The 18443-nt window shown below is 41.4% G+C and overlaps 1 pseudogene; it reads left to right on the top strand.

The window, feature by feature from the left end:
* The first annotated feature begins 10640 nt into the window (after positions 1 to 10640).
* The window catches only part of LOC121585986, a 38701-nt pseudogene continuing 30898 nt past the window's right edge, over positions 10641 to 18443 (top strand).

Here is an 18443-nt window from a genome sequence, read left to right on the forward strand (position 1 = left end):
GCTAGTTAATCCTGTCATCACGTTTACACCGACACACATAAGCTGCCTGTGGTTAGCAGCCCTTAGTCATGGGAAAAGATGAATCATTTGATCGTTAGAATAATAAACAGCGTGTTAGAATTGTTAGAATCATTATCACTACTCTCCGGCATCAACTCAAGCTCCCTCCATAAGCTCCAAATGGTTCAAAGCTCTGCAGCCTGACTCACCCACACTAAGTTCTGGCAGCACATTACCCCTATCCTCCGTGAACTCCATTGGCTCCCTGTCTCCCAACACATTGATTACAAGATCTTCCTTCTGACCGACTTGCCTCCCTTACCTCTCAGACCTTCTTCTCCCCTATCAACCCACACGCGCACTCCATTCCACCACAGCAGGCCACCTTGTCATCCCCAGGTCGAAGCTCCAGAGCTTATGCGACAGGGCCTTCTCCAGGGTTGCTCCAAGTCTCTGTAACTCCCTCTTTCTAGCCATCCCTCCAGCCATCAGTCCATCACCATCTTTCAGTCTCTCCTAAAGCCCGACCTCTTTGACAAGGCCTACCCTTAAGCCCCCACCCCCACAAACACATACAAGCAAAGCAATACACTCTTAGAAAAAAAGGTACTCACTAGAACCAAAAAGGGTTCTTAGGCTGTCCCCATAGGAGAACCCTTTGAAGAACCCCTTTAGGTTCCAGGTAAAACCCCTTTGGTTCCAGGTAGAACAGAGGGTTCTACATGGAACCTAAAAGCTTTACCTGGAACCAAAAGGGGTTCTTCAAAGGGTTCTCCTATGGGGACAGCCGCAGAACCCTTTTGGAACCCTTTTTTTCTAAGAGTGAACACTACAAAGACACTCCTCTCCACCATACTGAGCACCACCTAACCCAAACCCTTACCCTACCCCTTACCCTAAACCGGGTTCATATCCAAACCCCAACCCTACCCTCCCCATACACTGATACATCACACTCTTTCCCTTCCTTGAGCCCACCCCTATCTTTGTTCATGTTTTTGTTTAGTCTGATGTTGTTTTGTTTTGATTCCTGTTTTATGTTTCATTTCTACAATTGTAAAGTGACTTTGGATCCTTGAAAAGCGCTATATAAGTCCCATGTATTATTATTATTATTACGTTACATGTTACACATTTTTAATACCGGTATATCGTTTTACCAAACACATTTCACAGAACATGATTTTGTGGTTACATTGTTTCAAAATAAACATTATGGTTTTGGTAGGCTGGACACGAGAGCAATGAGAATGGCCTTAACCTAGTTTCAACAAGTCAGACAATTGTTTCTGAAAAACGACCTATACCTACAACTATGTGAAAGACTGGAAATCAAGGCTAGTCATAACCCAGAATGGTGTATATTCTCTCACTGAGAGAGAAGGGTTGGGTTGGGCAGGAGCTCTGCTGCAGAGCCTGCAGGGTCCTGGGATGGTCTAATGCAATATTCAAATGTTGCCTTGGTCTGATGCTGCAGTGCCCTGCTGGCTGTCGTAAACCTGTCCGCTCTCATATCCTTCCATATTGACTCACACATTCTCAGCTCTGCTTGGGGCGTTGTGGAAAAAACTATGAATATGCACGCACGTGTGTGTGGGTGTGTGTATGTTCTGACACATATGTACACAGACACATGAACATATGGATATGTTTGTGGTGTGTACACATATACACTGAGTGTACAAAACATTAGGAACATGACAGACTGACCAGGTGAAAGCTATGATCCCTTATTGATGTTACCTGTTAAATCCACTTCAATAAGTGTAGGCGAAGGGGAGGAGACAGGTTAAAGAAGGATTTTTAAGCCTTGAGACAATTGAGACATGGATTGTGTATGTGTGCCATTCAGACAGTGAATGGGCAAGACAAAATATTTAAGTGCCTTTGAACGGGGTATGGTAGTAGGTGCCAGGCGCACCAGTTTGAGTGTGTCAAGAACTGCAGCCCTCTGGGTTTTTCACACTCAACAGTATCCTGTGTGTATCAAGAATGGTCCACCACCAAAAGGACATCCAGCCAACTTGACACAACTGTGGGAAGCATTGGAGTCAACATGGGCCAGCATCCCTGTGGAACGCTTTCAACACCTTGTAGAGTCCATGCCCCGATGAATTGAGGCTGTTCTGAGGGCAAAAGGGGGTGCAACTCAATATTAGGAAGGTGTTCCTAATGTTTTGTACACTCAGTGAATGCGTGTCTGTGTGTGTTCTTGAGATTGTGAGAGAGAGAGACTTTCTAATTGATGATATCAGAAGCTCATGTTTTCTGAAAAAAATATCCAGAGGAGTGGTAATATACAGCTCATATCAAAACTGACCTTGGAGCAGGCGCGACTGAGGTAAGCTGTCTCCCCCTCATCCTTGGCCATGAGATGTTCCTAAGCGAGCCCATCGTGACAACAAGGGGGTCAACGAGGCCCTCTAGTGGACATTAGTAAGATTCAACGTCTCAACATCAAGTTGGCTGGAAAACTTTACGCATAGAGATCACTGAAAAAAAATAATCACTATTTTATTCTCCAAATCCTTGGGGGCAGAAAAAATACACACCCATATATCCCAAGATTTAGAGTGAGAGTCCAATACTTTCAAGTGCCACATTACATGGAATAGAATGTGATGTATACAGGGCTACAATAGCGCTCAGCACTTCTTAGCCTACCTCCCGCTTTAAACTCAAAGCCTAAGCTCCCTCCCTCGTCTCTGTAGGTATACCAGATGTGGCCTTATAACAGAATGGCTGAGTGAGCACAGCCCTGCAGCTAGAGTTCTGCCTGGGGCACTAACTGAACAGAGGAACACCTTGGAAACCTCAAAATTACGGTATCCATATTAGGAACTTCGTCAATTGTCAGACCAAACTCCATCAGTTCTCAGACCAAATTCTCTTAGTACTCAGACCAAATGTCCTTCCTAATATGGATGCTGTACAGGTCTGACTGACAAAACATAGCCATGCTTCAGCAATCACAATGGAATGTATTAAAACGTGAGAAAAGTGCCACAAAAAGGCCTTGCAATATTTCATTTTCATTCAGGCAACACATCTGAAACTTGTTTGCACAGTTTTGATATACAGCACACTTATATGGTCTTCCTCAGCAAATTGAGTCCCCCACTGTTAGGTCCTAGGTTTTGAGTTTTTGAGAATGAGCTGTAAATGTATACTTCATTTGATCTCTTGCAAGGTACAGATCTGATGATCATTTAATATTACTACACACTCTATAGCTCACAATATAACTTAACTAGAAAGCTTCCGTTTTTGTTATTCTTTGAGTTCATGCAGAGATGTGAAGAGATGTAAACAGTAGTATAAAGACACTTCTGAAGTCACAGCTGAGAAATGTAGCCTGCTTGTGCAGGTAGTGCCATCTTCAGGTAGAAATATGCAAGTGCACCTATTCACATTGACATTTATTGGATTTAGGAAGGCAGTATTAATAAAGTAGTAACAACGATTGGCATTTGAACTGTATTGGATTAGAGAATGCCCTTTTTGGGCTGTATTTGAGAAACCACACCACAGTACTTCTTGTTTAATCGTGTGCATGATGTGTGGTTGTGAATAAATGTTTGTGTATATGTGTGTGTCACAGAGAGAGAGAGAGAGAGAGAGAGAATAATAGATGTGTATGAGATTAGAAATGGGGTGTTGAATAGAGTCTCTAACAGCTGTATTACATGCTGCAGTGGAGAGCAGAGCCAATGGGCGTGAGACACACCTCTCATTCTGCAAACAAATTAATGCCAGAAAGCATTGTCTTGTATAACCTTAATTTCCAGTTACCCAGTCAGTACAGTGCAGTATTGAGATAGCTCTTGCTATAAAGCACAAGGAGACGATAATTGACATTCTTGGATTCAGTGAACCGAAAAAGGAGGGCTAAACAACATACAGACATTTCCCCAAGCTGTCCCAATTTGTGCTCTCCTGACAGACAATGATCACTCCTCATACACCTTAGCACTAATGCTAACCTGAGGCTACCATATTATCATAATAATAAATAAAATAAATAACAACCTCTTGTTATAATACAGTAACTTAGCTGCTGGCCCCGAGCCAACATATAATCAGCCATACTGTATATGTATACTGAACAAAAATATAAACGCAACATGCAACAATTTCAACGATTTTACTGAGTTACAGTTCATGTAAGGAAATCAGTCAATTGAAATACATTTATTTGGCCCTAATCTGGATTTCACAATCCCGCAGGTGAAGAAGCCGAATGTGGATGTCCTTGGCTGGCGTGGTTACACGTGCTTTGCGGTTGTGAGGGTGGTTGGACGTACTGCTAAATTCTCTAAAGCTTATGGTAGAGAAATTAACATTAAATTCTCTGGCAACAACTCTGGTGGACATTCATGCAGTCAGCATGCCAATTGCACGCTCCCTTGAGACATCTGTGGCATTGTGTTGTGTGGCAAAACTGCACATTTTAGAGTGGCCTTTTATTGTCCCCAGCACAAGGTTCATCTGTGTAATGATCATGCTGTTTAATCAGCTTCTTGATATGCCATACATGTCAGGTGGATGGATTATCTTGGAAAATGAGAAATGCTCACAATTTGAGATAAATAAGCTTTTTGTACTTATGAACAATTTCTGGGATATTTGATTTCAGCTCATGATACATGGGACCAACACTTTACATGTTGTGTTTATATTTTTGTTCAGTATACATTAGATAGGCTCTGTGGTCATGGGAAAAATACCAGGAGGCCTCTATTACTCTCTAAGAACAATCTCTGTGAACCTTAATGTGATTTGACCTTTGCAGTTTGGGAAATGATATTCACTGATATGCTAATAGTTATATAACTGAATATAATATAACAGATATAATAGGTTAATGAGGAAATGTATTCTACATTGGAAGAATAACTCTGACTCTTAAGAGCCAATTCTAACTTCCTAAATTAATGTCAATGGGAGACTAAGTGAAAATTCTACTTAAGTGGAAATTAGGATACATTACTCTGAAATGCACTGAAGTTTAGACTGTTGTTTGAGCATCTCTACAAATCAAAATTGTTATCGCCACAGTCTATGTTCGTTTCATGCTGTCACAATATTATGGTGACTGACATTCTACTAGACATGTTGTCAGGGCTTGTCAGTGAGCACAGTGCTTACATCAGGAGACAGTGACAATGTGGCATGACATGACAGCATTTGTTTTTCGAAATTGAACAGTTCATGATTACTAGGCTGCATGTTGTGGATAGGATGAGACAGTACCAGTCTGCTAGCCTGGTTAAACCAGTTTGAATGCTACGCTCACCATTGTTTAACTTGAGCACAGCGTTCAGTTTGGTTTAACCAGGCTAGCAGTTTACCAGGGATCTTGTGGTTTGCCACTAATGAAAAGGTCTGTTGACGTAGCCCGGTCAAAATCACACTAGTGCTTAGACGGTAGATGGTATCTAAGCATGATCTCATCAGGCCATGTGGAGGAAATAAAGCAGGCAACACAATGAATACAGTATTGTTGTTATTATTTCATCAGGCTTTACAAAACAGCACACTGTCTACTCAAGGTTACGATTATTATGATTTTTTTAGTTGCTGACCTGTTTTCAATGATGTAGGCGTAGGGCACAGGCTATTTGTATGAGTACAGTGTGCATTTATTTGTTTGTGTCGAAGTGTGTGAGTTGTTTGTTTTTTCATGAGTGTGTGAGCATGGTCCTGCTGTTTAGAATGAATGTTTTCCATATCAAGGCCATATACACCATGGGGGTATACAAACAGTGGCTTTGGTAGCTACAGAAATATGGTCTGAACATAGAGATAGAGGACACTAGAGCCCAAAAGCCTGTTTTAGCATGGGCAGCGCTGCAGGTTGACATAAAGTGTCGTCAACTTTGTTCCAAGGGCAGAAAGAATCCTGATTGGTTTAGGGCATAACAAATCCGATTGGTTTCTAAAAGGTCAATGGGCAGAGTTTAACAGATGCAACTTTTAAAAACATGGCCGAAGTTTGAACTGAGAATCTTATAAATAAAACTTTGAGTTAAAAGTTGTAATGTTTTGAAATCATTATTGTGTTACAGTAGTCAGACAAATTTGACAATATCTCTAAGATACAACTGGTCTCCTGACTTGAAGCAAAGAGGAAAATGTAGCAAGCTAGCAGCAACATGCTAAGCTAAACAGAGCAAGCTAGCTAAACATTTAGCAACCTCTTAGCTACTTATGTTGAATTATTAGAGCTACCTAGCTAGCTAGCTAGCTAGCTAGCTAGCTAGGTGTCAAATATATAAGTAAGTCAGCTAACATTTGCTTTATTGAAATGTTAAGTTTAATAACCCAGGGGGGCAGCAACGTAAAATGCTAAGCTAAACAGGGCTAGTTGGCTAGCAGATAGCTATACTAACGTTGAGTCATAAAATAGAGCTTGAGGACTTTCACCATTTTGAAGTAGTCAACTGGGTGGGACTTCCTATGGGTTAAGGAAGGATCACATAATTCCATCTAGGTCACCAGGAGGGATCAGCCAATTAATTATACTTGTGAGCAAACATTCCTTAACTGCGGGTGGCAGTAAATCACCAACATTGGCTTTATACCTGTTCAAACAACACACTCCAGGTGGCATGTATGCACCCTTTTAGTTTGTTTGCTAACTCATAGAAGTAGTAGTAGAAGAAGAAAATGGACTACTTCAAAATAGAGATGGCCTCAATGGCGCTGCCATCCTCTGAATCATATGGTCTGTCCCACCTGTTTTTCTTCCATTGAAACATTCTGGAAATTACACCCAGTCCCCATCTGCAGGTTGAAGTGCTGCCTGGGTGTAATTGGCTTGTTTTGTTCAACATTATGTGGTTGGAGGAGAAGACATGGTGACCTGTTTACTCCATGAAGAGAGGGGCAAAAAATAGACACTTCAAAGCTATCATGTGACTCCAAAAATGGTTGCACACTAAACTGGCTAAAGTGACAACCCTTAAAAACAATGAATATTTTATTTTATTCCATTCTAATATAAATTGGGTTCAAGTATGATGGCACCTCTTTACTACAAAGCCATGAGTTCTTTGGTTTTGGTAACCTGAAAAGGGAAGGGAATGATTTATTTTAGTGAAGTTTGTTTTGCAATTCGTGTGATGTTTGTGACAAAATTGTGTTTAGTGGGTTAGGGTTGTAAAACAAGGTTCAAAGGAACAACATTTCATCCGAACAGACATCAAATAATCATATTTTTCTTGGGGTTGGCTTGGTTCCAATGCACATTAGATTTCAGAATTGAGCCCTGAGGCATTTGGGTTCATGTGCCCTTTCAAACACATGATGTACATATCTGCACTAACCAAGCTGAAATAAGATAAACCAAACATGTGTTTAACTTAAGCGTCCTGGGTAATTTGGTTCATATCCACGGACCACAACGACATGTCTCTTTTTATTTTCTCAAAGTGTTTTATGTAGTTTGGATTCATGTTGTAGCAATTTGAGTCATTGAAGCAAACACTGGCATCACGACCTTAGCCACAATAGAGAGGAGAGAGTAAATGTACACATTTATGTGTACAAATATAGACCAGACTTGCCAAAATGTTGGCTTCGCTCTCCATGATTGAAATGAGGGCAAACTTAATGAACTTTCCAAACTATGCAAATGAGAGCATCATGCCATGACTGAAGCCACAGCGCGTTGCATAAGGGTCATTCCATTTCATTTCAATCACTTTTTGACCGCACCCCTTTTGATTTGAACTAAACTTTCCATACGTATTTGCCCATGGTGAAGTGGTCAGAAAGTGACATTTTGGACGTTAATGCTAAAACATTTAGGGGATGGAGGTGCTCAAAGTTGACCCATTTTGCATACCCCACCCTACCATGAGACATCCATGTCTTCATCACTGGAAAAGATAAACGGTTGAGTTTAATATCAAGCTTACAAACAGTATTGTCAAACTATTTAATAATTTCTTTTTTTACATTTATGGTAAATTATCTAAAAACGCATCAAATAGATTTTTTAAATGTTCACATATGTTGTATCTTAGACCCTATTTTACATCATCTGAGGTGTTTGAGTTGTGCCTGCCATCGGTTGAGACACAGCCTACTCTTGAATACAGGGTGGGTGTCATTTTCAATCATAGAAATATAATTCATAGGAATGGACATATCCCTTCAGACAATGCAATTTAGCTGGTACACCATTGACATTTAAATAACAATTTTAACTCCCAATTACTACCACAAAGATGGTCGCCGGTCCACCCACCATCGTATTTGAATTTAACAAATGGAAATGCATGTTCTGTTATCAATATTTCTATGATTTGAATAGATTCCCAATGGAAGATTGACAGTATAATTTAAAACAACTAATATTCACATTCAAGTCAACAACTCTCTCTGATGTGTGGACCTCCAACCATCTTTGTGCTACCATCTGAAAGTTGAATTTTAAATGTATTCCTATTGTAATACATTTCTAAGCCAAAACATGACACTCACCCTGTATTCAAGAGCATGCTGTGTCTAAACCTATGGCTGGCACAACACAAACATTTCAGATTATGTAAAATAAGTTTTACATTTTTTGATAATTTACATCTAAGGATAAAGTTTTATTCAATAAATTATAAAATAGTTGGACAACCCTGTTTGTAAGCTTTGAAATATCATATCAAACTCAATCGTTTATATTTTCCAGAGATAAAGACATGTCTCATGGGTGAACTTTGAGCACCTCTATCTCCTAAATGTTTTGGCATTCGGGTCCAAAAAGTTACTTTCTGAACACTTCTAAAATATGTATAGAACGTTTTCTTCAAATCAAAAGGGGTGCAGTAAAAAAGTGATTGAAATCGAATGGAACGACCCATAAAAGTAAGTTGGGCCATTTATAGAACTGTTCATATCCAGACAAATAGATTTCAGAGGGGGGAAATCAATTTCAATTAACTTTCTCCCGGCCTTAAAATGTGTGTATTGCCTGACTTTTTATCTATACGCTTTATCTCAAGCAAATTAGAAAAATCGATTGTGAAATATCGCTTGAAGAAGTCATTTATAAAATAGGCACAGCAAACCTCTGTGTGTGTGTGTGTGTATATCTCACTATAATGCTGCACTTAAATATGTTATGGCATTGGAGGAACAGAGTGTAGGGGTGCATGCACTTGGTTTCCCCATGCCAATGTGTGTGCCCAAGCCCCAAGGGCATGAAGTGCAGCAACACAGGCATTTGATTGGTATTCATCATAACTTATTCATGCAGATATTATCTCTGTGGTAGGCTGCATACAGATGCTGGCAGGTCAAAATGTTTTGGCTGTACTGCGTAAAAAACACAGCCATTTCCACATAACACATATTTGATATTGAAGGGATGGTGAAACGTTTTTGGTTGGACTCACACAAAAACACACCTATTTCCATAACACAATTTTGATATTGAATTGAAAATAATTTTAAAGAGAAGATTCCAGTTGGATATATTTTCAACCAATGCATTTACAACAAGATATTCTCACCCTAGAGGTACATTTTGAATTAGCCCACATTGAAGACTTAAATAACATGGAGTTTATGGCGCAATCAATTCCAACCGATGACAGATACTAGGCTAGCCATAGCTTTGTTCTGCCCTGCAATGCAGGTAGATCAGCGATAACAGTGCACGCCCTCAAGTCTCCTGAGACAGAATGTGAAGCGCGCGACACAACTACCCACTGGGCCTACACAGACTATTGAACAGGAATTTAGCAAAAACGAACAAATAAATGTATGGTTTTGCCATATATGCGAATTTAAGATACATTTTCCCATGTCCTCTCACGCACCTCCTCTCCAACAGATGTCACTGTGGTCGAAAATAAAAAGAGCTCCCTCCCCATTCTCCTCCCTCAAACCTGCGCGAAAGGGTCTGCGTTTTGAAGGTTGTATTTATTTCACTAACATCACACTACAGGAGTACATTGGTGGAGTGATAACATCAGAAGTCACTGTTGGAGAGATGTTGGAGCTAAAAAAGGATTGATGGAGCCACAAACACATCCTCATACTGACTGAGTTCAAATAAGGTCTTGTCCTGTCGGGACAGGGTACGGGTACGCCGCATACACGGATGCAAATACATGGAATGGAGTTGAAATATCTCGGATCCCCCCACAAATGCAACGTGACAGTTCTAAACGTTTCATTCAAGGTCAATATTGGACTTCGATCAGCTGTAACCGCTGTCATTATCGAGGATATTTCTCTTCTTGTGAAACAGGAATTGTATGAGCAGCATCTTTTAACCGTCGGGCGTGAGCAATGACATCTTTCGCGGAAGAGATTAACCTACGCTGTCAGTATCTGAAACAAGATATCGGACCAAGTTGTCAATTCAAATATGTGGGATTTATTTAGGAGAGGATATGTAACTAGCTAACTAACATAGCACTGTAGCCGTGTCTTGAGGCTGGAACTGCTGCACCCATCTCAAATAGCTAACTAAAGTTGGCTAGCTAGCCAGCCAATTGTCGAAAATTGATATTTTGTGTGTCCTTTGGAAAACCAGTTGCTAGTGAGGAAAGTGTGTTCATTACACGCAAACTTTACACGATTTTCAAGCTCACTTTTTTTCTCGTACTTTAAGTTATAAAACGAATTTCAACATGTCTGTTCGGGTAGCTTTACACTCACCCACTGGCTCCAGAAGTTTTCTGGAGCGGGGACTCCTACTTCTGGTGATATTGATATTTCTGGAGGGCACCGTACTGACGCTTGGAGCTGCCAGCTCACCGGACATCAGCGCTCGGGATAACGCTGGAGGACTCGATGACCACCAAGGGATAGAAGGCAGCCACGACCATACTAACTACACCTATACAAAAAAGGCCTTCCCTGTCCTGTCTCTAGATTACCATCACATACAGGTGCCTTTCGAGATCTCGTTATGGGTGCTGCTGGCCTCTTTAATGAAATTAGGTGAGTAGTACTGTCATAGGTTATTTGAGCTAAATTTGGTTTATTTGGTTTGAGGTTCACTTTGTTTTATTTTCATAGCCTTACCAGTTGATTGAGGTGAGCAGACTATCTAGGTATTTGAAGAATGCCATTGATTGCCATTTCAATTCAGCGTTTCAAGAGGAATTATGTCTTGCCTGATACTCAGAGTTCATACCCTTTGAACCCCAATCAAATGTTAAGGTTCTAAGAAAATAGGGTTTGTTCCCTAGCAGGGATTATGAGATGGGAAAATACTACAGCATTGACAGGGCAGAGTAAAGTCAATAGGTGAATATGGAGTGTTAGTCCATAATGTGACACTCCCTGCATAAGATGTTGCAGGATTAAGTGACTCTCAGGTATTGGTTGGACTTGTTTTCCTGTATTCTGCATAGTAAGTGATTTTCCTGGGAATGATGACCGTACACTTAGGTCATGTTTTGAAGTGGAAGGTGCAATCAGTGCTCCTTGACACGTACCATAATGATGTGATGCATTACTAAGCAAGTTTTATGCTGCACTTTTGCACATAGCTAGACTGAAATCATTGCAATTTCTCATCAAGTGGACATCTTTGACCACACTGTTCTTGTTGAAAGCTGTTTTGTTGACACAGGATGTTTGGCAAATGGAAACACGACACACACACACACACACACACACGTGTAGCCTAACTTCTATCCTCTTCCTGTTCCCTTTTCCTCAGCTCCCTTTACTTGGTTATTGCTCTTCTTCCCTTTTCCTTGTCACTGGTTGTGGTCCCCTCGCTGCTCTCGGTTTTTCTCCTTGCTGCAATCATTTAATCTTGCACTGCATCTTCAGTTTCCTCAGCTCCTTTACTTGGTTATTGCTCTTCTTACAGTGCTCCTTCCATCTCCACTCTCCTCTCTCTCACCCTCTCATCTCCCACTCCCTTCCCTCTCTCTGCTTCTCCTTTTCGTGTATGCGGTGTGCTCTTCTCATGCCCCTGCACTGTCCCCTGCTGCCGTTTTGCTAAGAGCCAGCAGCCTGCCATTTCTCTGCAACATAATAATGAGCCTGGGTGAGTGCCAGCCTGTCCTAGGGGAAGATGGGGAGAGCGCCCAGCTGGGTGCAGTGGTTTGGAGGAGAGGGGAGTGAGTGAGTGAGGATGAGGCAAGGTGAAGGGAGAGAGGGAGGGGGAGAGAGAGAGAGAGGTGACCTTCAGCTTCTGATTATGCTGAAACCCCTGTGTTTATAATCTGCTGTGGAAGCTACACTGCTCAGCCCCGAGCGTCCTGCTCAGAGATCTCATTCTTTCTTTTTTTAAAGCCTAAAGCTGCATCCATTTCCTATTGAAGTTATTTTGCTGTCCTGTCAGACTGTCTGTGCTTGCCCTGGTCAGTTTCTCCAACACTTCCTTCATTTGATAAGAAGGCCCTAAAATCAATATGCCTTATTCCCCTAAGAAATAGCTCTTCCTATGTGTCTATAGCCTTGGGATAGATATGATTGTTGTAGCAGAGAGTGTGGTGAGAGAGAGATCCTCAGATTATGAAATGTTCTAGCAAGTGTGCCAACACTGATTATGCCTAAAGAGTGCAGACCATATTGACGGATAGCAATGTATTGGCCTAGCTACACTTAACATTCAATGTTCAAAACAAACATTGTTCACATGAGTTGTGGCCCCACATTCAGGACTAGCCTGTGCTTTTACCTCAGCAATCTTTTTCTGTACATCGGAAGACGTGTATTAGACTTGGCCTAGATCACTCTCAAACTCTGTCTAACCATTAACAGAGGGAATGTGTGTTAACAAGCTATTAACACATTGCTATAAATGACCGTTTCACATTTGAATGTGTAATGCTTCAAAGCACATGTAGATTGAGCGTTCAGTTCAACTACTAGACGGCTAGGCACAGAAGGCAATTTATATGCTAGCTAGAACCCTTCATCTCTCTCGTGAACTCTGTCTAACCATTAACAGAGGGAATGTGTGTTAACAAACTATTAACACATTTCTATAAATGACCCTGTTTCACATTTTAATGTGTAATGCATCAAAGCACATGTAGTTTTGGCGTTCAGTTCAACTACTAGACGATAGGCACAGAAGAAAATGTATATGCTAGCTAGAACCCTCGTCTCCTAGGGGTCATGGTGGTAGTAGTATACAACACTAATAAAGATAGGATAGGCTAATCAAAGCCAGGAAGGTAGGTTGTTAACATTTACATGCAGTAGGGTTGATATGATTAGGCCCCTCGATCTGAAGAGTTAGACTGAAGACTAGACTACATTGGTAGGTTTACATGGTTTTGCAGCTCAGTTAGGTCTACTCCTACAGTATGTTTAGGCAACAGGTGACCAGGTAGGTACAATAGCCTCTTTACAATATGCACCTGGCGACTCAAGTTTGTCATGCCATGTTTGCATTACAAATGGTGGTAACTTAAACTAAAATGGAATTGCGGCACGCCCCCGTTCTGTTCTCCTAAGAGCCCAAGTCCTACTCACCCACATTATGGGCCGTTGGTCTAATCAGTGGTCAATATTAGTCATGGGGGTAAACCAACTGCCACCTGGAGGTGCTTGAATGGAAATTGAAGAAAATAAATGGAGAAGAGTTTTTGCTAAGCTCTTTTCCATTTGGCTCCCTCTTACAACACTCACAATGCATAGTGAGTTGTCCCTCCAATGCACCATTGACTCAATTAGGCCAACCCCATTTAGTCGAGCTGAGTCGAATGTTTTAAGTGGATAGGCTGTTGGTCACTAATATATATTTAAAAAAATATGGCGTTTCTTTGGCACGAGACAGTCTGATTCACTCTGTCTGAGTGGACTAATCCATTGCGGGGGTTGGCACACCAGTATCACCCGTAGTATATTTACTGCTTAATTCCCATAATTCTAATCTACAATGTTTGTTTGGTTAGGATCCATTTCTGTTAATGCATTCAATATATTATTATTACGTCTTACCATTGTCATTGTAGGAGTGGACACGTTGTTTTCAGAGGTACAACCTAGGCTACACTTGAAGAGAGTTTTTATTAGTCATTGTCTTTTGTTTGGAGATCTGTCAATCCCAAGTAGGACACACACCTGATTCCGCATATATAATGTGGGGCTAGTCTACTGGCCTGCGCGCATAACTGTAGGCTTATAGGTGTGCCCATTTGGAGATCTGATACTACTTCTGAGTTGTGCTTAACTACACCATCACTGTGGAGCTTCTCAAATATTTGTTTTCTTCGCACTCAAACAGCAAGTAAACAAAGTCTGTTTTTACATCCATTGAGGATGACAATAGTTCCTCAACAGCCTATTTGAAAAATCTTTCCAGCTCTCTCCCTTTCGATAACCAATCAGTGTGAAAGGGAAAAAATATCATGCTCTGATCCAGTGGAAATGTTATAAAATAGGCCTGCCTGATTCACTTCTTATCCTTGCACAAAATCTAATTAAATCACATTTTTATTTGTCACATGCTCGAAACAACAGGTGTAAACCTTACTGTGAAATGCTTACTTACAAGCCCTTAACCAACTATACAATTTTAAGAGAGAAAAAAGTGTTAGACACAGCGGTATTTTCTTGTCTGTCCGGTGCTCACTGGCGTGGAACTCTGAGGACAGAATATTTATACCATGTTGCAACTTTGCTAGCTGGAGCTTCGTGCTGGACCAAGTTAATACAATGTTTCAAGTTCCTTGCAGACAGGCCAAGCGTAGGCAATATGATTTATAGGATTTTTATTTTCATCAGATATGTTCTACCTGCAGGCTGCAATGTTTTTGTTGTTGGCTTTATGTAGGCACCTTTTTACATAGTGGCAATGGCAATAGAAGTTACTTTTAGATTTGTATAATTTTCATGTAAAATTTTAACCACGTGACATTGATTTTGATATATGGTGACTTTATAAAAATTTTAATTAAACTGTTCCACCAATAATGTTTATATGAAAATCATAACTTGGCGCGCATAGCAGGCAGATCAGTAGAAATGGTGCGATAACATGGCACTCCCAAATGGAAAAGGTTTTGCCTGCCGACCGATTGGTCGAAAGAACAGGCGACTCTCGGTCGGGCAAGATTTTTTTAGTCGGGGACAGCCCTAGAACTCATATACAGTCGCATCACAGAATGACATGCCCTGATGCTACTGTGTAAACACATTTTCCATGACAATTGTACTGCAATAAATAAAGCCAAGGACACCGATGTTGATAGAAAAAAATAAAAGGCCCCTAGTCAAGTGTTCAATTGATAGGCGGCAGCCATGCTCACCTTAGTCAAAAACTAACTCCTTTCCCCATCACATGCAAATCCTGGCAGTGTTTTTCTGTGTTGTCCCTGTTTATACATTGTTCAGCTTCTACTGTGGCTCCTGCACCAGCTGTCCAAACAGAGGAACAACTGCAGCAAGAGTAGCAGAGGAATGTTTCAGCTCTATTCATTATTGATACACAGGCCATACTAAGCTCACATTGAGGCACGTGCATAAGGGGAGTTTCCCAAGGGTACTGTTGGATGTTGTAAGTCCCACAACAATGCTTAAACCACATCAGGAGACCATTTTCACGGTCTGGAAAAAAAATTCTACAGTGCATTCGGAAAGTATTCAGACCCCTTCTGTTTCCCCATTGTGTTACGATAAAGCCTTATTCTAAAATTGATTAAATATTTGTATCTACACACAATACCCCATAATGACACAAATGAAAACAGGTTTTAGAAATAAAAAAATAAAAAATAAAAATTCTTATGTAACCTTTTGCTGTGAGACTCGAAATTGAGCTCAAGTGCATCCTGTTTCCATTGATCATCCTTCAGATGTCTCTACAACTTGATTGGAGTCCACCTGAGTAAATGCAATTGATAGGACATGATTTGGAAGGGCACCACACCTGTCTATATTTGCATTTTACATTTTAGTCATTTAGCAGGCGCTCTTATCCAGAAGCGACTTACAGTTGTGGCCATACATTATTATTCTATTATTGTGTGTTGTTAGTATATATTTTTCATACCCCCTGTGGATGAACCCCACAACTCTATCAACTGAGCTACATCCCCCTGCGGCCATTCCCTCCCCTACCCTGGACACGACTGGGCCAATTGCACGCCGCCCCATGGGTCTCCCGGTCGCGGCCGGCTACGGCAGAGCCTGGATTCGAACCAGGATCTCTGAGTGGCTCAGCTAGCACTGCGATGCAGTGCCTTGAGACCACTCTAGCCTCTCTGGGAGACCTATAAGGTCCCACAGTTGACAGTGCATGTCAGAACAAAAACCAAGCCATGAGGTCGGAAGGAGTTGTCACGTAGAGCTCCGAGACAGACGATTGTGTCGAGGCTTAGATTTGGGGAAGGTACAAACATTTTCTGAAGCATTGAAGGTCCCCAAGAACAAAGTGACCTCCATTCTTAAATGGAAGAAGTTTGGAAACACCAAGACTCTTCCTAGAGCTGGCCGCCCGGCCAAGCTGAGCAATTCGGGGTAGAAGGGCCTTGGTCAGGAGGTGACCAGAACCGGTGGTCACACTGACAGAGCTCCCGAGTTCCTCTTTGGAGATGGGAGAGCCTTTCAGAAGGACAACCATCTCTGCAGTATTCCACCAATCAGGCCTTTATGGTAGGGTGGCCAGGCGGGAAACACTCCTCCAGTAAAATGCACATGACAGCGCGCGGAGTTTGCCAAAAGGCACCTGAAGGACTTTGACTATGAGAACCAAGATTCTCCTGTTTGATGAAACCAAGATTGAACTCTTTGGCCTGAATGTGAAGTGTCACGTCTGGGGAAACCTGACACCATCCCAACGGTGAGCATGGTGGCAGCAGGATCATGCTGTGGGGATGTATTTCCAGCGGCACTAGACTGGGAGACTAGTTAGGATCGGGGAAAGATGAGCGGAGCAAGTACAAGAACCTTCATGAAAACCTGCTCCTGAGCGCTCAGGACCTCGGACTGGGGCGAGTTTCACCTCCCAGTGCCCTGGATACAGTGCCTTCAGAAAGTATTCATACCCCTTGACCTTTTCCACATTTTGTTGTTACAGCCTGAATCCGAAAATGGATTAAATGTATTTTTTTCTCACCCCATCTACACACAATACCTCATAATGGCAAAGTGAAAACATGTTTTTAGAAATCTGCAAATGTGTTGAAAATGAAATATAGAAATATCTCCTTTACATGTATTCATACCCCTGAGTCAATACATGTTAGAATCACCTCTGGCAGCGATTACAGCTGTGAGTCTTTTAGAGGGTAAGTCTAAGAGCTTTGCACACCTGGATTATACAATATTTGCACATTATTCTTAAAAAAATTATTCAAGCTCTGTCTATTGGTGGTTTATCATTGCTAGACAGCCATTTTCAATTCTTGCTATGGATTCTCAAGCCGTTTAAGTCAACTGTTATAGCTAGGCCATATTCAATGTCATCTTGGTAAGCAACTCCAGTGTAGGTTTGGCCTTGTGTTTTGCGTTTTGTCCTGCTGAAAGGTGAATTAATCTCCCAGTGTCTGGTGCAAAGCAGACTGAACCAGGGTTTTCCTCTAGGGATTTTGCCTGTGCCTTAGCTCTATTCGTTTCTTTTTATCCTAAAAACTCCTAGTCCTTGCCCATGTGAGCATACCCATAACATAATGCAGCCACCACCATGCTTGAAAATATGAACAGTGGTGGTCAGGAATGTGTTGTGTTGGATTTACCCCAAACATAACCCTTTGTATTCAGGAAAAAGTTAATTTCTTTGCAATTTTTTTGCAGTTTTTACTTTAGTACCTTATTGAAAACAGGATGCATGTTTTGGAATATTTGTTTTTGTGCAGGCTTCCTTCCTTTTCATCCTGTCGTTTGGGTTAGTATTGTGGAGTAACTACAATGTTGTTGATCCGTCCTCAGTTTTCTCCTATCACAGCCATTAAAGTCTGTTAGCTGTTTTAAAGTCACCATTGGCCTCATGGTCAAATCCCTGAGGGTTTCCTTCCTCTCCGGCATTGGAGTTAGGAGGGGCGTCTGTATCTTTGTAGTGACTGGGTGTGTTGAAATACCATCTAAAATATAATTAATAACTACACCATGCTCAAAGGATATTCCAATTTCTGTTTTTTTACCCATCTACCAATAGGTGCCCTTCTTTGCGAGGCATTGAGAAAACCTCCCATGTCTTTGTGGTTGAATCTGTGTTTGAAGTTCACTGCTCCACTATGGGACCTTCCACAGATAATTGTATGTGTAGGGGTACAGAGATGAGGTAGTCATTCCAAAATAATGTTAAACTCTTTTTGGAGTCCCCAATTTGTAGTTGCATTCTTGTCCCATCGCTGCAACTCTCCGTACGGACTCAGGAGCGGGTCGAGAGCCATGCGTCCTCGTGAACACCACCCCTGCCAGCCGCACTGCTTGTTGATACACTGTTGCTTTCCCGAAGCCAGCTGCACCAATTGTTAGAGAAACACAGTACAACTGGCGACCGTGTCAGTGTGCATGCG

Source organism: Coregonus clupeaformis, unplaced genomic scaffold (genome assembly GCF_020615455.1).
Source record: "Coregonus clupeaformis isolate EN_2021a unplaced genomic scaffold, ASM2061545v1 scaf2305, whole genome shotgun sequence".
In the NCBI taxonomy this organism is placed as follows: Eukaryota; Metazoa; Chordata; class Actinopteri; order Salmoniformes; family Salmonidae; genus Coregonus; species Coregonus clupeaformis.